Source organism: Felis catus, chromosome C1, assembly GCF_018350175.1.
Source record: "Felis catus isolate Fca126 chromosome C1, F.catus_Fca126_mat1.0, whole genome shotgun sequence".
Classification (NCBI taxonomy): domain Eukaryota; kingdom Metazoa; phylum Chordata; class Mammalia; order Carnivora; family Felidae; genus Felis; species Felis catus.
Window position 1 is genome coordinate 60,222,206 of NC_058375.1, and position 27,135 is coordinate 60,249,340.

General features: G+C 36.3%; 1 long non-coding RNA gene across 3 annotated transcripts in view; it reads left to right on the top strand.

The window, feature by feature from the left end:
• The first annotated feature begins 11,371 nt into the window (after positions 1–11,371).
• The window catches only part of LOC123379656, a 300,426-nt gene continuing 284,662 nt past the window's right edge, over positions 11,372–27,135 (top strand). Inside the window, exons 1-2 of one of the 3 annotated variants that reach the window (XR_006584393.1) lie at positions 11,372–11,699; positions 19,836–19,956. This is a non-coding gene — a long non-coding RNA (uncharacterized LOC123379656). The remainder of the gene's footprint in view (positions 11,700–19,835; positions 19,957–27,135) is intronic. The other 2 variants (XR_006584392.1, XR_006584394.1) reach the window with 2 other exon arrangements.

Sequence of the window (27,135 nt, forward strand, 5' to 3'; positions counted from 1 at the left end):
CCAGTCATGTTTTATGCATGGGTATAGACAGTGGTCAAATGATGTTTTTAAGACTCTTCCTTTCTACCATTATTTCTTGCCTCCTGACTTAGCTTGGGCTGTTATAAGAAAATACCAAAGACTACATGGCTAAAACAGCATTTATGTGTCATAGCTCTGGAGACTGGGGAATCCAATATTAAGTTGGCAACTGATTTGGTTCCTGGAGAGGGCCCTCTACCTGGATTTCAGATGGCTATGTTCTTCCTGTATCCTCATGGGGAGGAGAGAGAAGCTTTGATGTTCCTTCCTATTCTTATAAAGGCACTCAAGCCACCATGGGGGCTCTACCCTCATGACTTCATCCAAGCCTAGTTAACTCCCAAAGGCCCGACCCCTTAATACCATTACATTTGGGATTAGGGCTTTAACATATGAATTTGAGGGGAGGGAAATGAACATTCAATCCATAACACTTCTCTTTGGGTTTGTTGTTTGTTGTTTGTTGTTTTCTCTCAGACTCCTATTGTAGACAAACTTTCTTAATGTAACAGGACACCAAGATCCTGGGTGCATATATTTACAATTTTTAAACTGTCCTATAGACATGACACTGATGTTTAATTAGCTAGTATCATGTATTATTATAAATGTAAAATATGGTTAAGTGAAAAAAAATTATAGAGTATACTCAATCTCCTGAGCTCTCATTATCCCACAGAGAAATGCACTTAGGGCAAACATTCTGAGACCAAGATGGACTCCAGCAGGATTGCAGCCTCCTGAATTATTCTATATATTTATAAGGAAAGGGAGGTAGGAAACTTCTAGTTGAGCATATTAACAGTGGGAACTTACTGGTCAAGGAGAGCTTCTGGAACTGAGATGAGGAAATGCACCTGCTTCTCCCTTGAGATGGCTAATTGAGACTTGCTGATCATCTTCTTGATAAATCTCACCTCATAATTCAGAAGAAAGAGCTACAGGGGCACCTCGGTGGCTCAGTCGGTTGAGCATCTGATTCTTGATTCCAGCTCAGGTCATGATCTCACAGTTTCTGAGTTCAAGCCCAGCATTGGGCTCCACCCTGGCAGCATGGAACTTACTTGGGATTCTCTCTCTCTCACTCTCTGTCCCTCCTCTGCTCATGTGCGCACACTCTCTCTCTCCCTGCCTCTCTCTCTCAAAATAAATAAATAAACATTAAAATTTTAAAAAGGAAGAAAGAGCTATATTTCCATACCAGTTGTTCAGTTCTTGTCTCTCAGCAGTTCCAACCTTATCTTTTGTACTCTGCTTTGTGATTCTGGGGCTGAGACTTACAAGCCACATTTTTGCTTTGTCAGCTCACTCAGCCAATCATGGAATTAGAGAGATATGGTAGGCTTTTAAGAATAAGAGGGACTTACTCTTCTGTTTGTTCCCTGTGGGCGTCTGGACTGCTTCCTGTTCCTGTAAGCATCACCCCAACAACACTTCTCAGCAAGAGCAGGACTTTCCCATTGCAGCAGCTGAATCCAGTTTGCAGCTTTCCCAACATTTGCAAACCCAGCCTCTTCACCCACCTCTCAGAGACACCAACACCATCTGCCAGTGTCTCATCCTTAGAGGCCTCATCTGAGACCCAAGGACCACACCTCCAAACTCAGAGGCACCAGCCCCAGCGAAACAATGCCTCCTTTTCAGCAGTCCAAATTTCAACTACTGGAGCTTTTCCTCTAAGTTTCAATGTTTTAATAATTCCAGTCTTTTTCTATTGTTCCTTTGGCTCTAAGGGTGACAGCTACTTTCTGTTTTCTCTTACTCTGTGATACATTAGAGCTATCTTTTTTCACTTATCATGTATTTTGTTTTATTAAAAATATTTTTGGATAAAATACTCCTATTCAATAACTGATGTGGTAGGACTGAGTCCTGCCTGATACACTCTCTAAAACCAATTCATAAAAGTTCAGGATAGGATTCTGATTGCTCAAGTTCAGGTCTTGTGTCTCTCTCTAGGCCATTTACTATGCGGGATACAGTGGGACTATGATTGACCCAACTGGGTCAAATGTTCAGGCTTGTCACTGAGGTGAGGGGGCACCCTGATTGATTGTCTCAGCAGGACCATATGGAGTAACAGAGAAATTTTCCAAAGAAACAGATTGCTGCCACTAAAATAATGGGAATGGTAATGCCTCCCGTAGTGAGGTGGGGAGCTTTAACTACCACAGATAGATAGCATAGCACTGCCTATATACTTATAAGAATAATAGTTTATTAAGTGGTCCAAATTAATGTTATAAACATGACATTGTTTTATTTATTTATTTATTTACTACAGTCATTGTTTCAGCCATATTCTGCAAAACATTTGTTAACTCTCCCCCCCCAAAAAAAATATTGGGTGGATTTCAGAACTTACTGTCACTTTCAATTAGGACAAATCTGTGTGGTTTTAGTCTATAACCTCATCTTCATTTCAACACTTTTTCCCTTCTCTGCCATATGAAAATATCATCCCTTTGCCCTCCACGGTCAGAGGTAAAAGAGAAAGTCATGACTGTGTTCTCCCTATGTGCTGGGAGTTGTATGTTCTGCAGTGTATCAGGATGCACTGATGGGAGAGAGAAAGTTATACTTCTTTCTTAACAGGTTCTCTTGTAGATTTCTTTCCTGGTTAATTGTGACAGCTTTTCTGGCCACCACAGGTTTTGTCTGTGTGATTAGTGTGCAATGATCTGGGCACATTATAAGTTCTTATGAAAGTGCTATGGGTCCTCCTCACCACACAGTGTCCTGATTTGGGAGATCGGGCACAGGCATCCTTGGTAATCGCTGTGACAGTTGCTTTGTTTTTCTTACACAGTGGGACAATTCATGAAGCTACCAAGCGAGTGGCTCAAATACAACTACTTCTAATTTCCCTTGACTAATGGGAAACTCAGATATTTAGACAGAGTGAGCAAGGTCTATGCCACCATTTCCTCCTCCTCCATAGCCCCATGAAGAAGTTAGCCATACAATTCATTATTGTGGTAAGATATTTGATGATTAACTTTACATGTCAACTTGGGTGGACCACCTTGCCTAGATCTGTGGTCAAACATTATTCTGGATGTTTTTGTGAGGGTGCTTTTAGATGAAATTTACCTTTAAATTGGTGAGCTGTGAATAATGCAGAAATCTCTCTATCACGTGAGTAGGCCTTATCTAATCAGTTAATGCCTGAAAAGAATAAAAGACTTCTTCCCAAATGTGCATCAGTGGTCTTTGGATGTGTACTGCAGCATTCGCTCTTTCCTGGGTCTCCAGCCAGGCTTCCCACCCCACAAATTTCAGATATACCAGCCTCCAAACTCACGTGAGCCAAATCTTTAAAATCTCTATAGATAGATAATATATAGAGATAGAAATATGGATATAGATATATAAATACAATTAATTATGTTTCTCTGGAGAGCCCTGACTAACACAGAAATATTAGCAAACATAGAATACTCTCTTACAAGACTGCAATAATGGTGTTGGTTAATAGAGGTGGATGGATCTTTTGCTCTTGTAGTCTACATTAATAAATGCATCAATTCTCTTGTTTCCTCTAGGCTGGCCCAACAGCCATTTCCTCCCCTGCTCAGGGCAGATCAGCATATTTGGGGAATGTTTAATGGATTAAATGTCAACTATTTTATCTCTTAGGCACCTTTTATCTCTACAATCTAATATTTTAGATAACTTCTCACTTGGCATGAACTTAGCGTGAACATGGCTATCCCAAGAAGTAGCCATTTGTCACACACACTCCTCCTGACCATTCCCAGCCTAAAATGGGAATGTTGAGGAGCTTCCCGGTGATAGCATAGCTGGTTATGCTCCCTTTTAGTAAACCTTAAAGGAATTGTTTGCTTCCATTTGTTTATGATTTTTATTAGAAAGATGAGTACTTTGTATTTCTTTGAGCACAGTTTTGATGATTTAGGCGATGGGAAAAGTTCCATCCCACCTCTTATTAACCAAGACTGTTTCTGTCTTACATACTGGTAGACAGTAATTTGATTTTACTGGAGCATCTTACCATAATGATGACATCGTTATTGCCTGGGCCTCTCTGGATACCACACCTCACAATGGCTCCCTGAATTCCTGCCAGTGGAAACATGTGTGCATTTCCCTCATTGTGAAAATAGAGCAGGAAAATATGGGTAGCCACCTGGCTTGAGTGCTGGCTTGGCCTTTGATATAGGAGCAAATGTTGGCAGGATTATTGGCTTTTGTATGTCTCTGGGGGAATCTCCACCTGTATAATTCCTTCCTTTGCCATGGGGGCAGCCACTAGGAAACAGGAGGATTGGCACAATGACTGATGTAAGCCACAAGAGTAAGTAGAAACTGTGTATAAGCTTTAAAAACACTGTCCTCCATAAATTTTATGAAAAGATTTCTGCTTCTGGCCAATGTACATATATGGTCCTTAATTTACAACTACTAGAGAGGATGAGGAATCTAGTCAATGTTGTATTTCTTAATGTCTTATTATTATTTTAATGTCTTATGTATCATTTTCTTTAAGAGAGAGGCGCCTGGGGGGCTCAGTTGGTTTAGAGTCTGACTTCAGCTCAGGTCATGATCTCATGGCTCATGGGTTCAAGCCCCTCTTCAGGCTCTGTGCTGTCAGCTCAGAGCCTGGAGCCTGCTTCAGATTCTGTGTCTCCCTCTCTCTCTGCCCTTCTCCCACTCGCACTCTGTCTCTCTCTCTCAAAAATAATAAATAAACATTTTAAAAATTATTTTCTTTCGGAGAATTACATACCAGAATAGCTCAAATGACCTTCTTGGATCCTTTTAAACAAATATACATTTAAAATTGTTGACAAAATATTGAGAAAATTTTTAAATAGCAAAACCGATCCTATTCTTCCTTGTTTAGAAAATAGGTTGTGGTGTGCTTATTTGAAAAACTTCAAAATTATATCCTGTAAGAAGTTAGATCAGGGCAAGAAAATTTTGAATTGTGACAAATTCAGTCAAATAGACATAACGGCGAAAAATAAGTTAAAAATTATTCCTAGCATTTTTCTGAAGTAGAAATGTAAAAAAAGTCTTCATTAAAAAGTAGGAGTGCATTTGGGCGCCTGGGTGGCTCAGTGAGTTGGGCGTCCGACTTCGGCTCAGGTCACAATCTCGCGGTCCGTGAGTTCGAGCCCCGCGTCAGGCTCTGGGCTGATGGCTTGGAGCCTGGAGCCTGCCTCCGATTCTGTGTCTCCCTCTCTCTCTGCCCCTCCCCTGTTCATGCTCTGTCTCTCTCTGTCTCAAAAATAAATAAATGTTAAAAAAAATTAAAAAAAAAAGTAGGAGTACATTTGGAACCATTATCCTTACTTGCCAAATGACATAAAACAAGATACGTTAATGACAAAGAATTTGACAGTAGTTAAAATAGCCTGCTGCCACTATCAGTACCCTTCCTATTAATGTGAGGGTTGAGAAGTACTGCACTTAAAAACTTGCTTCTTTCAAAATATGTATTTTCTTTTGCAAAAAAGTATGAAGAAAAATAATGTCAACATAAACATCTGGCATCATACATTTTGAGGACCGTGTTTCCTTTAATGTTCCAGTTTTCCCTTACTCTCTAGGACACTGAAAAGGACCTAATTTAGGACATTTTAATTGTTGACATAATCAGACCAAGTAACTAGATAAGGTGTCCTACAGCAAATTAGGATAGTAAAGGAAAAACAGTTATCAAGGGGTAAATACCTAGTTAGTGATTCAATTCTTTGGAATTTTCAGTCGTACATGAATTAAATGATATTGTATTTGAACAGCAAACTGAGATTCCTGTTCAAATATAGACGTTGATATTATTGCATATTACATTATTGTTGGAAAAGGTAAAATTTAGTTTAAATTAAATGATTTGTAGGATAATAAAACATGATATAAAATCGAAAATATGAGGATACGAGAAAATTTGACAACCAACATGGTTTATAAGTTGTTATCTTATTTAGATGACAAACTCAACAAAAGCATTCAACATTTGACATAGTAACATTTAACATATTAACCAATAAATTAGTGATATGACACACGACCATGGAGAACTTTCAGTAAAAATTTTGGAAACTCTGGGGTGCCTGGATGGCTCAGTGGGGCACGTGGGTAGCCCAGTTGATTAAGTGTCCAATTCTTTTTTTTTTTTTTAATTTTTTTTCAACGTTTTATTTTTATTTTTGGGACAGAGAGAGACAGAGCATGAACGGGGGAGGGGCAGAGAGAGGGAGACACAGAATCGGAAACAGGCTCCAGGCTCTGAGCCATCAGCCCAGAACCTGACGCGGGGCTCGAACTCACGGACCGAGAGATCGTGACCTGGCTGAAGCCGGACGCTTAACCGACTGCGCCACCCAGGCGCCCCAAGTGTCCAATTCTTGATAATCAGCTCAGGTCATGATTTCACGATTCGTAAGAAAGAGCCCTACATTGGCTTCTGTGCTAAAAGCGTGGAGCCTGCTTGGGATTCTCTCTCTTCTTGCTCTCTGAGTCCCCTGCTCACTGTGTTTCTCTCTCAAAAGAAATAAACATTTAAAAATAAATAAATAAAAAATAAAAATTTTCAAAATTCTTCATTCTCTAAAATTTAACTGAAAAAATATAGAAGCAACCAGAGGCATTTGTTGGCACCTTACTAAAATTGAGGATTTGCATAATGCACTGGTAAGGTCAGAATATTTTTGCAAGCATTTAATACAAACCCACAAATGGAGGATGGAAAGTGTACAACTTTAAGAATCAGATTCTTGACACCACTCTGCCTTTTCTCACCTTAAGCAAGTGCCATTTAATTCCTTAAAGACACAATTTATTGCTCCAGCACAAATGAAATAATATATATGCATATAGAAGTGCTTTGTGCAAAAAAAAAAAGTGCTTTATGCATTATAGCGGGCAATACAGGATTAAGTTAAACATAGAATTTTAGGCTCTCTTCTGGAGGCCATGCCCATCTAGGGAGATTTATTAGAATATAGGAGTGGCTGATAAAGAGGAGGTATACAAATATTAGGATATGCTTTCTTAGAAAAACAAAAGTACGGCTGTTTTATAATAAGAACATTAGAATGTGAATTTTATGTTTTTATAAAGGGATGAGTTTAAAACTGTAAGAATCATAGATTTAGTATGTAATGTTTTATTCTAATTTTTTGAAAACCGTGCATCTCTAGTGTGAAATTCATTCATTAACATAAGTTAATCAACATATATTCTCCATAAATGATAATTTTCTATAGGTCAGTATTTAACTTCAGAGAAAAGAACACTGAGTATTCATCTGATAATTCAATGGACATATTCATCCAGTCATGTAATATAATTACACTTTTTTATATGTTATAATATTAGAACTCAGGACAGTGATCCTGGGCTATCATAAACTGCAACAAGAAGGAAAAATATATTTAGCAGATTTCCAGGCATGGGTTTTTCCTTGTGAGAGAAGCTGTGACAAGGAGATAGGGCTGTAATCTCAGAGGGCTGTTTTTGGCAGAGACAGTCATTTTCCAGAACCTGGTTTTTGGCATAAGTGCAAAGAAAGGGGTGCTTGAACAAGCAGTGCTGAGAGGTCAGTTCGAATACAAGAGAAGAACATTGTAGTGAATGACTGCAAAGAAAACAAAATGATTTTAGCAGATTCTAAGACAGCCTATTTTACTGAGAGTGATACCTAAAGAGAAATTTTAGGAAGCTTTACTAGGTGTTTGCAGTGGGAAATACTCATCAAATCTATAAGAAGCTTATCATGAAATGTGTGTGTGTATATATATATATATATATATATATATATATACACACACACACACGTGCGCACACACACACACACATACATATATACATACACTTACACTTAGGAATTTTGAATTTAGATTTAAGGGCAGGGTTATTTGTTTTAGAAGCAGTAGCGGTATCAAAGTAGCCCCAAGGTGACTCACCTTATATTCAAGATCAAAAGAGAAAAATACATGCATATTTCATAGCACACTACTTAATTGCAGGATAATATAAATCTTTGCTGTAGTTAACACAAGGGCTTCTGTTAGCTGTATATATCCTCTCCTGTAGGGTACTAAATCCAAGTTCATTTATATATATAATTTCTTTGTTTAGTCATATCTTCCTCAGAGTGGTAATATCTCACTTTAATATTTTTTGGATAGAAAATATATTTTATTAAAATTTCTTGTTGCTTTTCAGTTTTCAGTTTATCTAGCAGTTGTAAAATTTCAATAACTCAATTTTAATGTTTTCCTAACTTTTCTAACTCAATTTTTAAACATTTTATTACTTTTTATTTTTCTGTAGGAATAATATTTCCTGTATTTAGATATATTTATATTAGTGGTAGATTATGTGAGATTAAGGCAAAAACTTTTATATTGAACCGTAAGGACTTATGAATTAATTTTTAATCTGCATGAAAATTACAAAACTGTTCTAAAACTATTATTGTTGTTATGATACGATGATGATGATGATGATGATTTAATAGTCTTTGTTTATTAGAGCAGTTTTGGGTTCAGAACAAAATTAACCATAAGGTATAGAGATTTCACACAAACCTCTTGGTTTGGCCTTTCCAAACCCACCAGAATGGTACATTTAGTACAACGATGAACCTGCATTGAAACATCATTATCACTCAAAATTCATAGTTTACATTACATTTTATTTTCGGTGTTGTACATTCTAAGGGTTTGGACAAACGTGTGACGACCTGCATTCACCATTATTGTATCATGCGGAGTAGTTTCATTGCCCTAAAAACCCTCTATGCTCTGCCTATTCATCCCTCCCTTTTCCTGTAGTTTGCCTTTTCCAGAATATCAAATAGTTGGAATTATAAAGTATGTGTGTAGCCTTTTCAGATTGGCTTCCTTCATTTACTAATATGCATTTTCTCCATGGGCAATTTGGTGGGTTGATAGCTTTGGCTTCTTTTTTTTATTTAAAACAATTTTTTAATATTTATTTTATTTTTGAGAGAGAGAGAGAGAGAGAGAGAGAGAGAGAGAGAGAGACAGAGCATGAGCAGGGGAGGGGCAGAGAGAGAGGGAGACACAGAATCTGAAGCAGGCTCTGGACTCTGAGCTGTCAGCATAGAGTCCAAGGCAGGCCTCAAACCACAAACTCTGAGATTATAACCTGAGCTTAAGTAGGACACTTAACCAACTGAGCCACCCAAATGCCCCTGGCTTCTTTTTAATGCTGAATAATATTCCATTGTCTGCATGTACCATAATCAATTTATCCATTGATGTACTGGAAAAATTCTTGGTTGCTTTCTATTTTGGCAAATGTGAATAAACCTGCTATAAAAATCATGTTTTTGTGTGAACATAAGTTCTCAACACCTTTGAGTAAATACAAGGAATATTATTACTGGATGTTATGGTAAGTGTATGTTTAGTTTTGTAAAAATGTCCAAACTGTTCTCCCAAGTGGTTATATCACCTGAATTACAAATTCCACATTCCACTTGTTCATTGCAGTATGTAGGTACAGCACTGTTCCAAGTGACTGAGAGGTCCCATGCTCTACATCATCAACTGCATTTGGTGTTGTAGTGTTCTGGGTTTTGATCATTCTAATATATGCAGTGGTATCTCATCACTGTTATGGCTTGAATTTCCCTGATGACATATGCTATGGTGCATCCTTTTGTATGCTTATTTACATTTGTATATCTTCCTTGGTAAGGCGACTGTTTAGAACTTTCACCCATTTTTAAATCAGACTGTATGTTTTTTTACTTTTGAATTTTAACATTCTTCATATGTTTTAACATTCTTCATATATTCTTTCATATATTTCTAAAATATATGCAAAATGTCTTTTGCAAATATTATCTCCCAGGCTTGGGCCTGTCTTTTAATTCTCTTGACAATGACTTTCAAAAGGCAGATATTTTTAATTTTAATAAAGTCCATCTTGTCAATTCTTTGTTTCATAAATAGTGCTTTTAATATTGTATCTACAAAGTTACCAGGAAACACAAGTTCATCTAGGTTTTCGATTATGTTATCATCTGGAAGATTTATAGTTTTGCAATTTATATTTAGGCCTGTGATCCTATGTGTGTTAACTTTTGGGAAGGAAATGTGATCTGAATCTATATTAATCTTTTGCATGTGCATGTTCAGTGATTCCAGCAGTATTTGTGGGAGAAACTTTCTTTTCTCAACGTATTGCCTTTAATCTTTTATCAAAGATCAGTTGGGCCACTTGGGTGGCTCAGTGGGTTAAGCCTCTGATTCTTATGAGATCAAGCCCTGCATCCAGCTGGGTGCTGATAGCCTGGAGCCTGCTTGAGAGTCTCTCTCTCCATCTTTTTCTTCCCTACTCCCACTCACACTCTTTCTCTCTGTCTCTCTGTCTCTGTCTCTGTCTCTGTCTCTCTCTCTCTCTCTCTCACACACACACACACACACACACGCAAAATAAATAAATAATCATTAAAATAAGATCAGTTGACTTTATTTATGTGGGTCCATTTCTCGGCTCTCTATTCTTTTTTTTTCCTAAACATTTATCATTCTGGATGTTCTCTGAGCTTTCTGGTCCTGTGGATTGGTATCTGACATTAATTTGTGGGAATTTTCAGTTATTATTTCAAATATTTCTTCTCTTTCTTTTGCATTGTTTTGGTATTCCCATCATGCATGTTTTACCTTTTATAGTTGTTCCACAGTTATCGAATATTCTTCTCTGCTTATGTCAGTCTTTCTTATGCTTGCTTTTCAGATATTCCCAAACTCACAAATTCTTCCTCAGCTATAACCAGTTGCTAATGGTCCCAAAACAGGAATTTTAAAAAAAAAATTATTACAGTGTTTTTGATTCCTAGCATTTCTTTTTTTTTCCTTAGAATTTTCATCTCTCTGCTTATGTTGCCCACCTGTTTTTTATGTTGTCTATCTATTAGAGCCCTTAGCATATTAATCATAGTTGTATTAAATTTTTTCACCTAATTCCCACATCTCTGCCATATCTATGTCTGGTCTAGTGATTGCTATGTCTTTCCATACTGTATGTTTTTTGCCTGTTAATATGCCTGGTAATTTTTTGTTGATAGTAGGCATGATGTACTGGGTAAAAGAATCTTCTGTAAATGGGTCTTTAGTAAGGTGATAAGATGTATCAGAAGGAAAAGTGTTCTATAGTCCTATGATTAGGTCTCAGTCTTTAAGTAGATGTGTGCTTAACTATGAACTTCATTCATGCTTCTTAGTCCCCCTCCTCCCTTAAAGTGGGGCAGGATGGATAGAGTGGGCTAGAGTTGGATATTTCCCTTCTCCTACTTGGGAAGTGAGAGTTTGCTAGAAGTGGGTAGTTCTCTTCCTCCAGGCGAGTTGGGTTCTGGTTAAACAGATTCACCTGAAGGCAGCCCTTATTAAGAGAACAGAGTGCTCTGGCATGTTTCAAGATGGTTCCTCTGCCCCTCCTCTTGCTGAAAGCACAAGGGGATTTTTCTCTGATATTTACTGCAATAACTTGTTAGAACATCAGGAAGTAAAACTCACAGAAGTGTGGGGGCCTCCCAAAGACTGTGTCCTCTGGAGATTGTGTCTCTCAAGCTTGACCACACCGAGTTTCCAGCAAATCATTGATTACAGTTCAATGTTTCCTACCCTAGCACTGGCTCCCACGCAGATTTCTGCTCCCAGGACTCTGTTCCGGTAAGTTGTGATTCTGTGTGTTTATCTGTTATCTCTCCAATTTTGAGGACAGCAATTTGCCCTGTGACCTTCCTTCTCTGATGAATGTAAGAAGAGTTGTTAATTTTTCGGTTTGTTCAGCTTGTTACTTGTTAGGATGAAGTGGCAACTTCCAAGCTTATTATATGCTGGGCCAGCACTCAAATCATTTTTATAAGGCAAAAATCTCTTGATTCTGGAAAAAAAGTTATCCCTTTTTCTGCACCTGTAAAACCATACTGCCAAGCTGACACCACCGTGTAACTACTAATCCTTTCCTTTCAAATTATGGTTAGCATTTTAAAAAAGAATACTGTTTTCATAACACTGAAGACAAAATTTGTTTTCTAGTACGTTTTGAAATATTGCATGTTGCCTTGAAAATAAATTTAAATAAAATATTTTCAGTCCTACTAATTGCATGCTTAAGCAATACTGTCTGCTGATCCCTTTTGCCCATATTTTGGCACCTATTTTCAGTACTCACAAACCTTAAGTAGCTGCTCAGGAATCTCATCTAATTAATTTCACAAATATGCTTTACCTTTTTTCTTCCATTTCCATATTTATACATAGTACATTTTCTGGTTGAAATATCTTTTCAAACATAACTGCCTGTCACCTCTCTTAATCGTGCATTAAGGCTTAAATACTACCTCCCACGTGGATCTTATTATTTCAGTCTGTTGATTGCCTCAGCTTTTATTACGTCATGTAATTTTTTCAGTTATTTTCAACAGTTTACAATCTAACCTTCTCTACTTTCTATGTGTAAGACTTTGCAAATAGGTTTTTTTTTTTAATAAACCATGTGGAGAGCCAAAGGTAAAATTTCCCTAAGGTCTCAGTATAAGAAAAATTTATAATTCCAATAAACATGAGGTATATTTTAAATTCACAGACATTAGCCCTTGTAATAGATCTATTTTCTTTCTTTTGGAAGCTCAGGATCAAACTTGCATGTTGTATGTTAGAATTGTAGAGTGTCTTATGGCCTTAGTTTTGTATAAATCTGTTCTGCTAGTGTTTTTTTCATATTTTTTCCTTTTCTAATTTCCTTTTTGTCCTGGTAGCTTTCATTTTTTTTTTACATTTTTATATTCTTGAAACATCTCTGTAGACCACCTACAAATATCTATATATCTAAGAGAGTATGAGAAAATAAAACTGTGTGAAAATAATTATCTCTATCTGGAGAATTAATGCCAAAGTAGGAAGTACACAAGAAAATGATTTGAAATTTAGGATAATATATTTAAACTTCTACATTTATATCCTGTTTAAAAAGGAAACAAAAATTAGGAATTTAACATGCAAATGAAAGAAGTACATGTATGCACTTTAAAAAATAAGGATACACACGTGTGTTTCCCTCTTTCGGCGCTGAAGGCCCTGTTCCACTACGTGCTAGGACAATGACCTAGTCACAGCAGAAGACCTTTAACCTCTCCTAGAATTGCCCTTACCTAAAGTACATTGCCTTGACCAAGGCCACGGTCCTCCTTAAGGGTAGCCTACACCCAATAACTAGCCGATATTGGGACTTTAAAAACCTGGCTCCCTTGCCCCCATTCAGTATAGCTCTGTAGTACCAGCCTAGCTTCAGAGCTCCCTGTGGAGTAAATTGGTGCTTTTGTTATGACCGCCTCCTGATCCAGCTTCAGCTGCTGCTCTGCTTCATCATGTGACCTATAGGTGTAAATCCTGAGAACTCTTCCAGCAAACTTCCTGCATGCTAATCCCCATCTCAGAGTCTGCTTCTCAGAGATGTCAACCTGTACATGGATGGTTGGATACCTAGATAGGTGAATCATAGAAATATAGACTCACAGATTGATCAAAAGATAGCAGATGCACAGATGCAGCGTAGATACTACATTTGTTCTTAGCAAAACGTCAGAGAAGTGAGACATGCCTGTGTAGATTGACAAGGAAGTCTGGTATCTGCCTACAGTACAAGGTAAATAAATACAACTGAACAAAGTGGACAGACTTCCATGACACTTGGAAATCACCTAAAAACACCAGTCATAAGCTATCATTTCTTATTCGCACAGGAATATGTTTAATTTTTTCATGTTACATTACGGTTGAGGGCTAATTTTCATCCAGCTGAATAAAGAACTGATCTTACCAACTGGGAGGCAACAATTAAGGCTTCTAGAACCAGCTGCTTGGGTTTGAATTCAGCAGCTCCATTTATTCAATGTGTGACCTTGGAGCAGTTAATTATACTCTCTGGGTCTCTTTTTCCTTATTTGTAACATGAACATAATAAGAATAACTATGTCACAGGGTTGTTGGGATGCTACACCAACCTAATATAAAATGCTTAGAAAAGAGTCTGGCAAATGCAAATGTGAACTGTAGTCATAATTTTTTTGGAGTTTGCATCACCCAGTTCTGTACATGTAGCTCTTTGGGAGGGGTGGGTATTATCTTGACCAGCTGTTTCATACACCTTAGATAGATAACACTGTAGCACAAAGTTACTTAGAGAATGATAGAATTAATGACAATGAAAAGGTAGACACATGAATTGTTTCTTTGACGTTTGAGTATTATAAGAACAAAATAGATTTTAAAAACTAAAGATACCTGAAAGTACCACAAACTGTAGTTAGGCTATGAGGTTACAGTCATATTTCAAGAGGTGTTCTGGATAATTCAGGCCCCAAATTAGAGGGATGTATTGTGGTGGTTTTAAAATATGTGCATAAGGGTACCTGGGTGGCTCAGTCAGTTAAGCATCTGACTTCAGCTCAGGTCATGATCTCACAGTCCGTGGGTTCGAGCCCTGCATCAGGCTCTGTGCTGACACCTCAGAGCCTGGAGCCTGTTTCAGATTCTGTGTCTCCCTCTCTCTCTGCCCTTCCCCTGATCGTGCTCTGTTTCTCTCTCTCAAAATAAATAAACACTAAAATAAATTTTAAAACGTGTGTAATTTCTTTTTCTTCCGACCTTATTGAGCTATAATTGACATATAACATGCATCAGTTTAAGATGTACAACCTAATGATTTGACATATGTATATATTGTGAAATGATTACCACAATGTTAGTTTACATGTCCATCACCTCATGTAGTTATAATTTGTATGCATCTGCGTATATGTGCGTGTGTGGTGAAAACTTCTAAAACTTACTCTCAACATTCAAACATATAATACAGTATTGTAACAATTATATCTCCAGAAATTATTCATCTTAAAATGGAAGTTTATACCCTTTGATCACCTTCACTTATTTTCCCCACTCCCTATTCCCCACCCCTAGAAACCACCTTTCTATTTTCAATTTTATAAGTTTTTAAGATTGCACATATAAGTAACTTTCTCTAACTTATGTAACAGCATAATGCCCTCAAGAGCCATCTATATTGTTACAAATGGCAGGATTTCAGGGCACCTGGGTGGCTCAGTCAGTTGAGACTCTGCCTTCTGCTCAGGTCATGATGTCATAATTTGTGAGTTTGAGTTGTGCATTGGGCTTGCTGCTGTCAGTGCACAGCCTGCTTTGGATCCTCTGTCCCCCCTCTCTCCCTCTGCCCCTCCCCCCTCCCTCCACAGCCTACGTGCTCTCTAAAAAATAAATAAAACATTTTAAAAACAGGCAGGATTTCCTTTTTTAAGGCTAATATTCCATTGTGTGTGTGTATGTGTGTGTGTGTGTGTGTATATACATATATATATCATAATTTTTTAAATCTATTCATCCATCAATGGATACTTAGGTTATTTCCAAGTCTTGGCTATTATAAATAATATTGCAATAAACATTGGAGTGTGGAGGGGCGCCTGAGTGGCTTAGTCCTTTTAGTGTTTGACTTCAGCTCAGGTCCTGATGTCACAGTTTGGTCCATGAGTTTGAGCCCCGCGTTGGGCTCTGTGCTGACAGCTCAGAGCCTGGAGTCTGCTTTGGATTCTGTGTCTCCCTCTCTCTCTGGCCATCTGCCACTCATGCTCTGTCTCTCTCTCAAAAATAAATGTTAAAAAAATTTTAAAAAGCATTGGAAGGTGGATATCTCTTTGATATAGTGACTTCATTTCTTTCAGATATATACACAGGAGTGGAACTGCTAGATCATATGGTAGTTGTATTTTTAATTTTTTGAGGAACCTCCATATTGTTTTCCATAGTGACTGTACCAATATAAATTCCTATGAACAATATATAAAGGTACACTTTTCTTCACATCCTCCCAACACTTAACCCTTGTCATTTGGTAATTGCCATTTTTACAGGTGTGTGGCGATATCTCACAGTGGTTTTGATTTGCATTTCCTTGAGAATTGATGATGAGCATTTTTCAAGTACCAGGAGGTCACTTGACTGTTTTTTTGGAAGAATGTCTATCCAGGTCCTTTGCCCATTTTTAGATTGGATTTGCTTCTTAGCTACTGAGTTGTATGAGATCCTATGTATGTTGGATATTAATCCCTTATCAGATGTGGTTTGCAAATACTTTTTCCCATCTCATAGGATGTCTTTTCATTTTATTGACCATTTCTTTCACTATGCAGAAAATTTTTAGTTTGATGTAGTCCCACATATTTACTTTTGATTTTGTTGCTTTGAGTATCATATCCATAAAATCATGGACAAGATCAATAAAAAGGAGTCTCCCCCTCCCAACCATATTTTCTACTGGGAGTTTTAGGGTTTCAGGTCTTAAGTTTAAGTTCTTAATCATTTTTATTTTTTACGAGTGGTTTAAGATAGGGATCTGATCATTCTTTTGCATGTGAATATCCAGTTTTCCCAGTGCCATTTATTGAAGAGACTATCTTTTATCCATTGAGTATTCTTGGCTCCATTCTCAAATATTAGTTGACCATATATGCATGGGTTTTATTCTGGGCTCTTGATTCTGTTCCATTGGTTTATATTATGTTTTTATGTCAGTACCATACTGTTCTCATTACTTTAGCTTTGTAGTATAGTTTGAAATCAGGAAGTGTAATACCTTCACCTCTGTTCTTCTTTCTCAGAATTGTTTTGTGTTGTTAGGGTCTTATGGGGTTTTATATGAATTTTAGAATTTTTTCTATTTCTCTAAAACATGACTTAGAATTTGATAGCGATTGCATTCAATCTAAAATATCTATGGATATTTTAACAATATTCATTTTTCCAACTCAACAGATATTTTTCCATTTATTATATATTCTTCAATTTTTTTCATCAATCTTACTGTTTTCATTGTGCAGATGTTACGCTTCCTTGGTTAAATTTATTACTAAGTATTTTATTGTTTTTGATGCTATTATAAATGGGTTTCTCTATTTCTCCTTCAGATACCTCATTGTTAGTACTTGGAAACACAACTGATCTTTTGTATATTGACTTTATATCCTACAACTTTATGAAATTTGCTTATTCTGTTTTTTGGTGGCATCTTTAGACATTTCTATATATAAGACATCATCTACAAAAATGACTATTTTACTTCTTTATTTCTGATTTGGAAGCCTATCTTTTTTTGCCAGACTTGTTCTTTCTAGGACTTCCAGTAATATGTTTAATAGTAGTGGTGACAGTGGGAAACTTTGTCATCTTCCTAATATTTGAGGGATGGTTTTCATTTTTTCACCATTGAGTGTGATGTTTGCTCTGGGCTGGTCATGCATGGGTTTTATTATGTTGAGTGTTTTTATCACGAATAGATGGTAAACTTTGTTAAATATTTTTTTCTGCATCTATTGAAGTGATCATGTGGTTTATATCTTTTATTCTATTAATGTGATGTATCACATTTATTGTTTTGCATTCATTGACCCATCTTACAGCCTAAAGTTGAATCCCACTTGATTATGGTGTATGATTTCTCTCACGTGTTGTTGAATTCAGTTTGATAGTATTTTGGTGAGAATTTTTGCATCTATATTCATCATGTATGTTGGCTTATAGTTCTCTTTTCTTGTAGTGTCCTAATCTGGTATTGGTATGAGGGTAATGCTGTCCTCATAAAATGATTTTGTAATTTTCCCTCTTCAGTTTTTTGGAAAGTGTTTGAGAAAAGTTGGCATTAATCTTGAAATGTTTAATAGAATTCAAAAGTGAAATTATCTGGTCCTGGGCTTTTTTGTTGTTTTTGTTAGGAGGTTTTTGATTACTGATTCAATCTCCTTAATCGTCATGGGTCTATGCATATTTTCAATTTCTTTCTGACTCAGTCTTGGCAGGTTGTATGTTTCTAGGAATTTAGGTTATCCAATCTCTTAGGATCCTTTGAATTTCTGTGGTAACGGTTTTAATGTCTCCTTTTTCATTTACAATTTTCTTTATTAAAGTCATCTCCCTTTTTTCTTGTTTAACTAAAAAATGTGTCTATTTTGTTTACCTCTTCACAGAACCAATTCTTAGTTTTGTTAATCTTTTCTATTTCCTATTCTCTATTTCATTTATGTCCGCTGTAATCTTTATTATTTCCTTTCTTATGCTTATTTTCAGCTTTATTTATACTCTTTCTATTCCTTGAGATATAAAGCTAGGTAGCTTATTTGAGATCTTTCATATTTCTTGATGTATACATTTGTCACTACAATCTTCTCTATTATGACTACTCTTATTGCATTTCATAATTTCATATGTTGTGTTCCCATTTTTGTTTTTCTCAGATTCTTAGAATTGTTCTTTTTTCCTTTTCTTCTTTGATACCTTCGTTGTTCACATGTTTGTAAATTCTGATATACTTTCCCTATCAACAAGAGGATTTAATTTCCTCTCCCCTTGAAAACGGGCCATGTTTGGGACAGCCCAGAATGGGGTAGAAAGAACACTGTTGGTTCTGACTATCTTAACAAAGGGCATGCAGGTTTTCCTGGGAAGTCTTTGAATACTGGCTCTGGGTGTTCCTTTAATCACCATTCAAGAAGTCCAATTACCATGTGACTATCTTGTGGAAAGAGTAGCAAGAGGGAGAGAGACCCACAGAAATGCCACAGAAATGCCAGAGGAGGCTTAGTGTTCCAGTTCCTGTTGACACCTTCCTAGCCCAGGTGCCAGGCAGATATACAAGCGATTGAGCATCAAGATGACCCCATGAGAGAACCCAAGTAAGAACTGTAAGGCCAGTCATTCCCCAATCTGGAGCAAAATAAAACATTATTCATATTTTAAACCACTCTTCTGCAGTGGATTATCACACAGCCTAAGATAACTACAATAGACACAAACCCTTTCTACGTTCTAAATCAGTTGATTATCTCTTTATGTAAAGGGATGAATACAAGAATCAAAACTCCTACAACAGAAATTAAACAAAAAAAATTTAAAATATATTTTTTAAAATATTAGAGATACTGTTAAATATATTTAAATTCTTCAAAGCAGTAATGAAATAGAATCCTTCTTGCTGCCTCAAATACTGCTACCATGGAGTTTCCTTTATTTATTTCAGAAGTGTGACTAGAAGAAGACTCTCCTCAACCTAATATTGAGCATGAAAACAGGAATGATGTAAAGTCATAAATTTTACTTAGGGTCATAAGAAACTCACTACCTAGTCTCTAATAGAATTATGTTATAGTAGTGAGTATACATAATATTTCAAGACAGCAAGACCTATGAGAGTTTTCTAGCAGGTCTGTGCTTTCATGTTACTCATTGTTGTAACTTGTGAAAATTATCTTTTTAGAATAAAATAGCTTGTGATTCCAATGAAGCAGGAACACTACTGACAATTTATGAAGGCTGTTCTTTGAGGATAGAGGAACAGACACATGGCTAATGGCCAACAGTCTTGGTGTGCAAGCTCAGAATTTCCCAAGAGGGCCCTGGCTCAATAAAAGTTTCTGTTTTCTAATGGAAATTTATATAGATTTTTAGATGCTAGGATAAGCATTTGAAATTATTCATTACATTGATACTTTCTATAACAATTTATAAAGCAATTGGACCTATTTATTCCTGGATAGGAGAGTCTGGACTATTGGCATATTTTCTTGCCAAATATTTCTTTGCATATGTATTCTCAGAGCACTTTAGAAAGAGGCTGTTTTTGTGAATCTACTATGCTTGATTGGTTGTTCTTTAGACAATAAGGATTGGAAAGTGAATGATTTATTAAAGGATTGCTATATTAGTTTTAAACTGTAAAACTTTTTTTTATTGTAGGTAAGCACATCTTTATGAATGAATTCAAAAGTACAATTCTCTCCAGTATTTGGAGGCAGATACTAATGCTCTGAAGTCTCTATTGAGACTTGGTTTGTCACCTGTGGAAAACTAATTCTGAGTAAGTAGCATTGAGATTAGTCATTCTAGCCTCTACTGAATTGTGGTTGTTCAAGCTTCACTAGAACCTTCCCCATCTTCTGGCACCTGAGAATTGTATATCTCACCTGTGACCAAAAACTGAAACTGAACCAATAGAATTGACATGCCCAGAATGGAAACATGAATGTTGGCAGTTGAAGGGGAGGACTCTCAGAGGAGGTCCAAGTTAATATGACAACTCCACTGAAGCATATCATCACTAAAGGAAAGAGACTCTAGCCTATGCAAGCTGTTTTTCATTATTATGCTGAATTTCTAGAAGAGAATATTAAGTTTCTTTATAATGTAGATAACTTTTTTCCTCAGCATTTCTTCAAGTTAGTTAAAGAACCATTGTGAGGCTTCTGAAACTCCAGTGGTTTTATGTGCACTCAGAAATCCTAGTATACAGGTATATTAAAGTCCCCACAGGGAAAAGGGAAGCAGTAACAGCATTCTATCCAAAATTGTGTCAGGTAGTAATATGCCTTCTGACCAAGATTCAAGACAACTAAATACCCACCCACATAGATGAAGATAAAAGGAGTAGATTTTTTAATATTAGCTTTATTTTTCCCTCTTTAGAAACAGTATTTCCATTTTCTTACAATAGAGTTCTCTATATCTTGCCCTCCTACTTTGTACTTTCCCTATTCATTCATTAAAGCCTTGGAGTTAGTACATTGTCGAATTAATTGTATAATGATCAAAAAGTAAATTAATTTAGGAGACACTTATCTATTTGGGGGTAGAAGAGGCCTAAACTTTCTTTAGAATGCAGAAAAAATGAAAAATCATTGGTTTTTATTCATCCATTATACACAAACACACACACACACATATGTATATCTGTGCATGTGTGTGTATGTATTTATATGTATATAATTTTTTTCTTCATAGAAACTTTGGCTCAGGGGTAGGTATTAAGTACAGTTTTGTTCCTTTTATATGTAAATAGGTGAAGACCCATTTGAAGTCAGGGAAGGACAGTATCATGATTCCATACTATGAATATTATTAATATTCATAATAATGTAATACACCAAGAAAGAGGGAAATGAAGGCATATATCATTTAAGCAGAAGTTTTGGAGGGGCACCTGGGTGGCTCAGTTAGTTGAGGATCTGACTCTTGATTTTGGTTCAGGTCATGGGATTGAGCCCCAAATGGGGCTCCATGCTGAGTGTGGAGCTTGCTTGGGATTTTCTCTCTCCCTCCTTTCTTCCTTCCCCCCCTCCCTCCCTCCCCCCCTCCCTCCCTCCCCCCCCTCCTTCCCCCCTTCCCCCATCCCTTCCTCCCTCCTTCCCCCCCTTCTTCCTCCCCCTCCTTCCCCCCCTTCTTCCTCCCCCTCCTTCCCCCTCTCCCTCCCTCCTTCCCCCTCTCCCTCCCTCCCTATTTCCCTCCCTGCCCCTCTGCCCATCTCCTCAGCTTATGTTCTTTCTCTCTCTCTCTCTCAAAAACAAAACAAAACAAAACAAAACAAAACAAAACAAAACAAAACAAAACAAAAACAACAAACAAAACCTAAATGGAAATTTGGGAAATAGAAACAAGTTCTTGAACTTTAGTTTGTATTTCATTAAAAGACTTTGATTTTCTTAAGCCGAGATGATGGACCATAAAAAATGGTTTCTATGTCTTTACCTAGGTTCCTTTGTCTTTATGGTGACTGTGAAACTTCTCCAAAAGCGTTTTGGTAGAATATTTCTTATATTTCCAACAGATTCTTCAGCTGCTTTAAAAAAAGTTATTAATTTTTTGGTCATGGTAAAGAAATACATTATCAAAACTATAGTTACACTGAAAATATTTTTACTTCTCTGAATATAGAGATAATGCATAAGTATTGAGCACCACAGCTATAATTTATACCTCAGTGATTTTAATATAATTAATAATAAATATGTAATTTCAACTTTGAACTCTAGTAAGAGATGGATTTTTCTCTGCCACTTAGAATTTAGATTTATGTCTTTAGCTCATTTAAGAGAGTTCCTATGTAGGAGTATGTCACTCATCAAAGTGTTCCGATTTGTTTGTGACTGGATTTTTTTCCCACGAGAAGTGTGTATTTTCTGGGGTGTATATAGTTCCAGAGAGATTCTGCATACAAAATGATTGAAAGACAGTTCAGCTCAATACTAAAATAAACATTTTTCCTTGACTCTATTAAATGGTCATTATCTCCATAAAGAGTAGTTCTCAAAGTGTAGTCCTCAGAATAGTAGCAGCAGCATTATATGTTGATTTCTCAACACACACACACACACACACACACACACACACACACACACACAAAATCAGAACTTATGAAGAAATACTGATTCAGAAACTCTGCATGTGAGACCCAATCTGTTTCAATGAGCTCATCAGATGACGGTGATTTGTGGGCAAGGATGGGGTCATTGGCTATAAGAATAAAATTGATAGGATTGAAAACAAAATATATAAAAGACTAGACAGACTTGATGGTCCAATATGTAGAGCAATAATGCAGTAATAAGAGGTACAAAGAACATAGTCACCATCACATGTGCCATGTTAATCAACTTTATATAATTTGTTGGCATAATCATAGTTTATAAATTAGCACATGGAAATTACCAGATTGCTTTCAGGTATGTCACCATATTGGCTGCTTATAACAAATAAACTTCTGAATTAGAAGAAACAAAGTTGATCCTAATCTATAAGTAAGAAACTCAAAATTTTGTCAAAGCTCATCTAGTTGCAAACAGTGTTAGAACGCCTCTTTTTTCCCCTGGGACTTCTTATAACATAGCATGTTACTATGAGACCCTTATGAAAAGAGAGTGATTAAAATATGGTACATTGTAGTCATTCCCCATTAATAATATCTCCAAGTTTGGTTCTTACTCTTATATTAAGTGATATATTAAAGTGTATCAGGAAATATCTTCACTTGTTAGAATTTTCATGATCTGCATGATATGATTTATTGAGAAAAATTTAACCTCTTATATATACTTCATATAAAGTTCATCTGTTGTATTGAGGTATTGTTATATTGTAAAATTTCTAACAAAATAACATATTTCAAGAAAATTTCCGTCTCAGACTAAAATTCTACAGTCAAGTCTTTACTATTTTGTTCACACTGGAGGCATTTTTTGAGTGCTTACTTTACGGCATGTCCTCTTCTAGGCATTAGGAACATAAATACACGCTATAAGGCTTGCACTCCAGGAAATTCCTTTATCTAGAAACAAAACAAGACTCAGAAAAGGCTAAGGCACCACCATATGGCCTAAAATATAGAAATACTGCATATATCCTTCTCCCTGCCCAACAGACAATAAACCTTTGCAAACATAATCTATCATATCTCTAAAACTCTCCGGAAGGTTCTCATAACATTTAAAGAATAAAATACTAAATATTTTCTGTAAGATACAAGGTTCCACATAATCTGACTCCTTTGTACCCTTTTGACTTACTGTGCTTTAACTATTTATTGTTCCTTCAATATGTTAAGTATATGCCTAACCTAGGTCCTTTGTTTCAGCTGGTCATTTGGTCTGGAAGAATTTTGCCCTAAAGATTTGCATAGCTCGTTATTTTATTTCATTCTTGTCTATATTCAAATGTTACCTCTTTAGAAAGGCCTTCTGTGACTGACAACTTGATGCAAAATAGTCCCACACACTCCCAACCTAGTTACTTTCAAATGCTTCATCTTGCCAGGTTTCTTGTTCAAAGTGTTAGCACCACATATCCCTGACAGTATATCATATATTATGTATAAATTTTATGCTGCTTAATGTTTTATATTCTAAAGAATGTACCAATTATAACATATAACATATACTTATAACATACTTAGTCTTTTCACCAGAAGTTGCATTCCATAAAGGGATTTTTGCCATTTTGTACATCTTTTTTGTACATTTTTGCCACTAAGATTTAAAAGCTATGAACCAAATTATGCATTTAAAATGCTCAGATTATTTCACAATAGAAAATTTCATTAATGACAAAAAGTAGCACATGGCACAATTATGCCCTAAGTAACACCATTACCATGCATCCACAAGGTCAATAGATGGATTTGAAGGAGAAAATACAGACAAAGGTAGCAGGAGAGTTTGACTATCCTTTGCAAGGTAAAAACTGAGCTAGTAAATAAACATAATTAAAACATATAAAAATATCTAATATAATGAAAATTTATAAATTAGTGAACATTATGTAGAAATACAAAAGAACCCCATGACATGAGTAGAGACATCCTAATTTCCTCCATTTTTATATATATCCGTGGATTCCTGATAGGAAAAATAAAACTTCATGAGGAATTACAAATGTTCATATTTTTTTCATATCCTATAAATGAATGACCAATGTTGTTGAACTCTGTGTTCAAAAAGTTGGAGTACTTATGGGGCCCCTGACACCTGACTCTTGATATCGGCTCAGGCCATGATCTCGTGGTTGTGAGATCCAGCCTCATGTCAAGCCTTCTGAGGGACTCCACACTGGCCATGGAGCCTAAGATTCTCTCTCCCTCTCTCTCTCTCTGCCCCTCCCCTACTAGCATGCACACGCTCTCTCGTGCTCTCTCTCTCTTTCTCTCTCTCTCTCTCTCTCTCTCAAAGTAAATAAACTTAACAAAAAATGTTGGAGTACAGAGTCTGTGCTGGAGTATGATATGTTTGTAATTTCTTCTAAAGAACAAGTTTATTGAGGTAAGATGTTTTTCTTATTCATCCTCAAATCCCCATAATATATAATAAAATATTTTTAGATAATGTTTTTATATGTAAAAGAATAGCATGAATTTACATTTTTATTTTCAAATAGCTTGGAGCTCTTTTTCTTTCTTCTATTTAAGGTCAGCTTACTGGCTATCCTTTCCCAGTGGTAAGGCATTTTTCACTCCAATTTAGTGTAAATCCTTACCCTCTGGTGCTGTCAGCCTGTAGGTAATACTTTCATTACTCATCAATCATTTTCCTCTTCCTAGTTATAGAGGTGTGGTGTGTAACCTACAAGATTCTGTACAAGAAAAATGCCCCTTATGAGTAAGATGCCAACCTGTTGGAACTATTGCACTAGTGAATGATGACCTTTGTAAATAGGTGGGCAAATAGAAAACCTCCAAAATATATTTGGAAGCAGTATATTAACTAAGTTCTTATATGTAAACCTGATACCTTGAAAGCAATAAGGAGGCAAACTTTCCAATATTCATCCTCCATGAATTGATGTGAATAATTTGGTTTTTAAGAAATACATGGGGCGCCTGGGTGGCTCAGTGGGTTAAGCGTCCGACTTCAGCTCAGGTCACGATCTCGGGGTCCCTGAGTTCAAGCCCTGGGTCGGGCTCTGGGTTGATGGCTCAGAGCCTGGAGCCTGCTTCCGATTCTGTGTCTCCCTCTCTCTCTGCCCCTCCCCCTTTCATGCTCTCTGTCTCAAAAATAAATAAACGTTAAAAAAAATTTAAAAAAATACAGTACTATTTCAATCTTTCTCTTTTGGATGTAAATATAAATGAGAAGGAAATATATTTGGAAATCCTGCCTTTCTAAATAGGGAATATTGATATCCAGCATCATTATAACTTACATTGAATAACAAAAGAACATTAAGTTCCTACTGGTTTATCTCAAAGGGAGGATAACTGCACATACAGTTGAAGAGGAACCAAGGATTTCTAAATACTCTAAAGGAGAGGGGGATTTTGCCTCAAACAATTAAATGGACTTCTTTTCTAATGTTAAGGAACTTAAATAAATATTATTGGTCTTTTTCTACTCTAATCATACTTTCAGAAATATCTTTAAAAATTCAAAGTATGTAAAAGTTCAAACTGTGATATAAAACACTCAACATGTTTAAAAGTTCAAAGTAGTGATGTAAAACATTGCTGATGATATTAATAGACAATAGCAGGAGTTGTGTGGTAAACTGTACTTCCATGGGTAGACTTAAGACATATTTGTTAACCTATTTTTAACATACCCACCATTGTTGGAATTTAGATATGGAATCTGTGATTTAAATTCCAATTATGTAGTACATAAAATCATTTCTCTTCTCTCAACCCTATGGATTAACACATAATAAGCCAAAGAAATATAGTGTATAACAACAAAGAAATTAGATAAATAATATTTGTCTTTGAGGCAAATTATAATAATTTTATCTACTTGATACATAATTTTCTGTAAGATTCATCAATATCATCTTTATGGTTCATAGCATGTAAACATAATGACTTATTTGACAATGATTGCTATTAACAATAATAGTCTCCATTATTGAACGTGTCCTATGTACTTGTCATTGGACTAGACATATTGTATACATTATTTGACTATACCTCACTATATCACTATGAGATAATAACATCTCTATTTTTTTTAAACATTTATTGTCAAATTGGTTTCCATACAACACCCAGTGCTCATCCCAACAGGTGCCCTCCTCAATAACATCTCTATTTTACCAATAATATGTTACTGGGGTTTTACCAATTTATATACCTGATACATCTGACTTTAAATCCCCTGCCTTTCTCACGCTGTCAAACTGAAGAACTCTATAAATGTTTTCTATTAGGCAGGTATTTGTTTCTCTTCTCTGCATGTTTCACTGAGTGATTACTAGTACCTTAAAAACATGGGGCAGCTGAGTAGCTCAGTCAGTTAAGCGTCCGACTTTGGCTCAGGTCATGATCTCACGGTTGTTGGGTTTGAGCCCCACATCAGGCTCTATATTGATAGCTTAGAGCCTAGAGCCTGCTTTGGATTCTTTGTCTCTCCCTGTCTCTTCCCCTCCCCTGCTTATGCTCTGTCTCTGTCTCTTTCTCTCTCTCTCAAAAATAAACATTTGAAAAAGTACACAGAATCCCCTTGTTTGTCATTGGAGACTATAAAGAAAGACAGTAAAGCTATTGCTCCATGTAGTCATCGCAAGAGGATGGGAGTGGGTAACAGTAGAACCCCAAGGAACCAAACGGACAATGGCAGCTTTAAAGAAAGGAAGCTGGTTGAACATCTTGTTCTACAATTGGTGGAGTTAGTTTAGGGCTGAGCAAGAGCTGCCTGATTGAGAAACTTAACAGCTATGTAGTCAATTGAGCTGAAAGTTGCACCTAAGACAGGAATCTTTTGTTTTTGTTGGGTATAGAATGAAA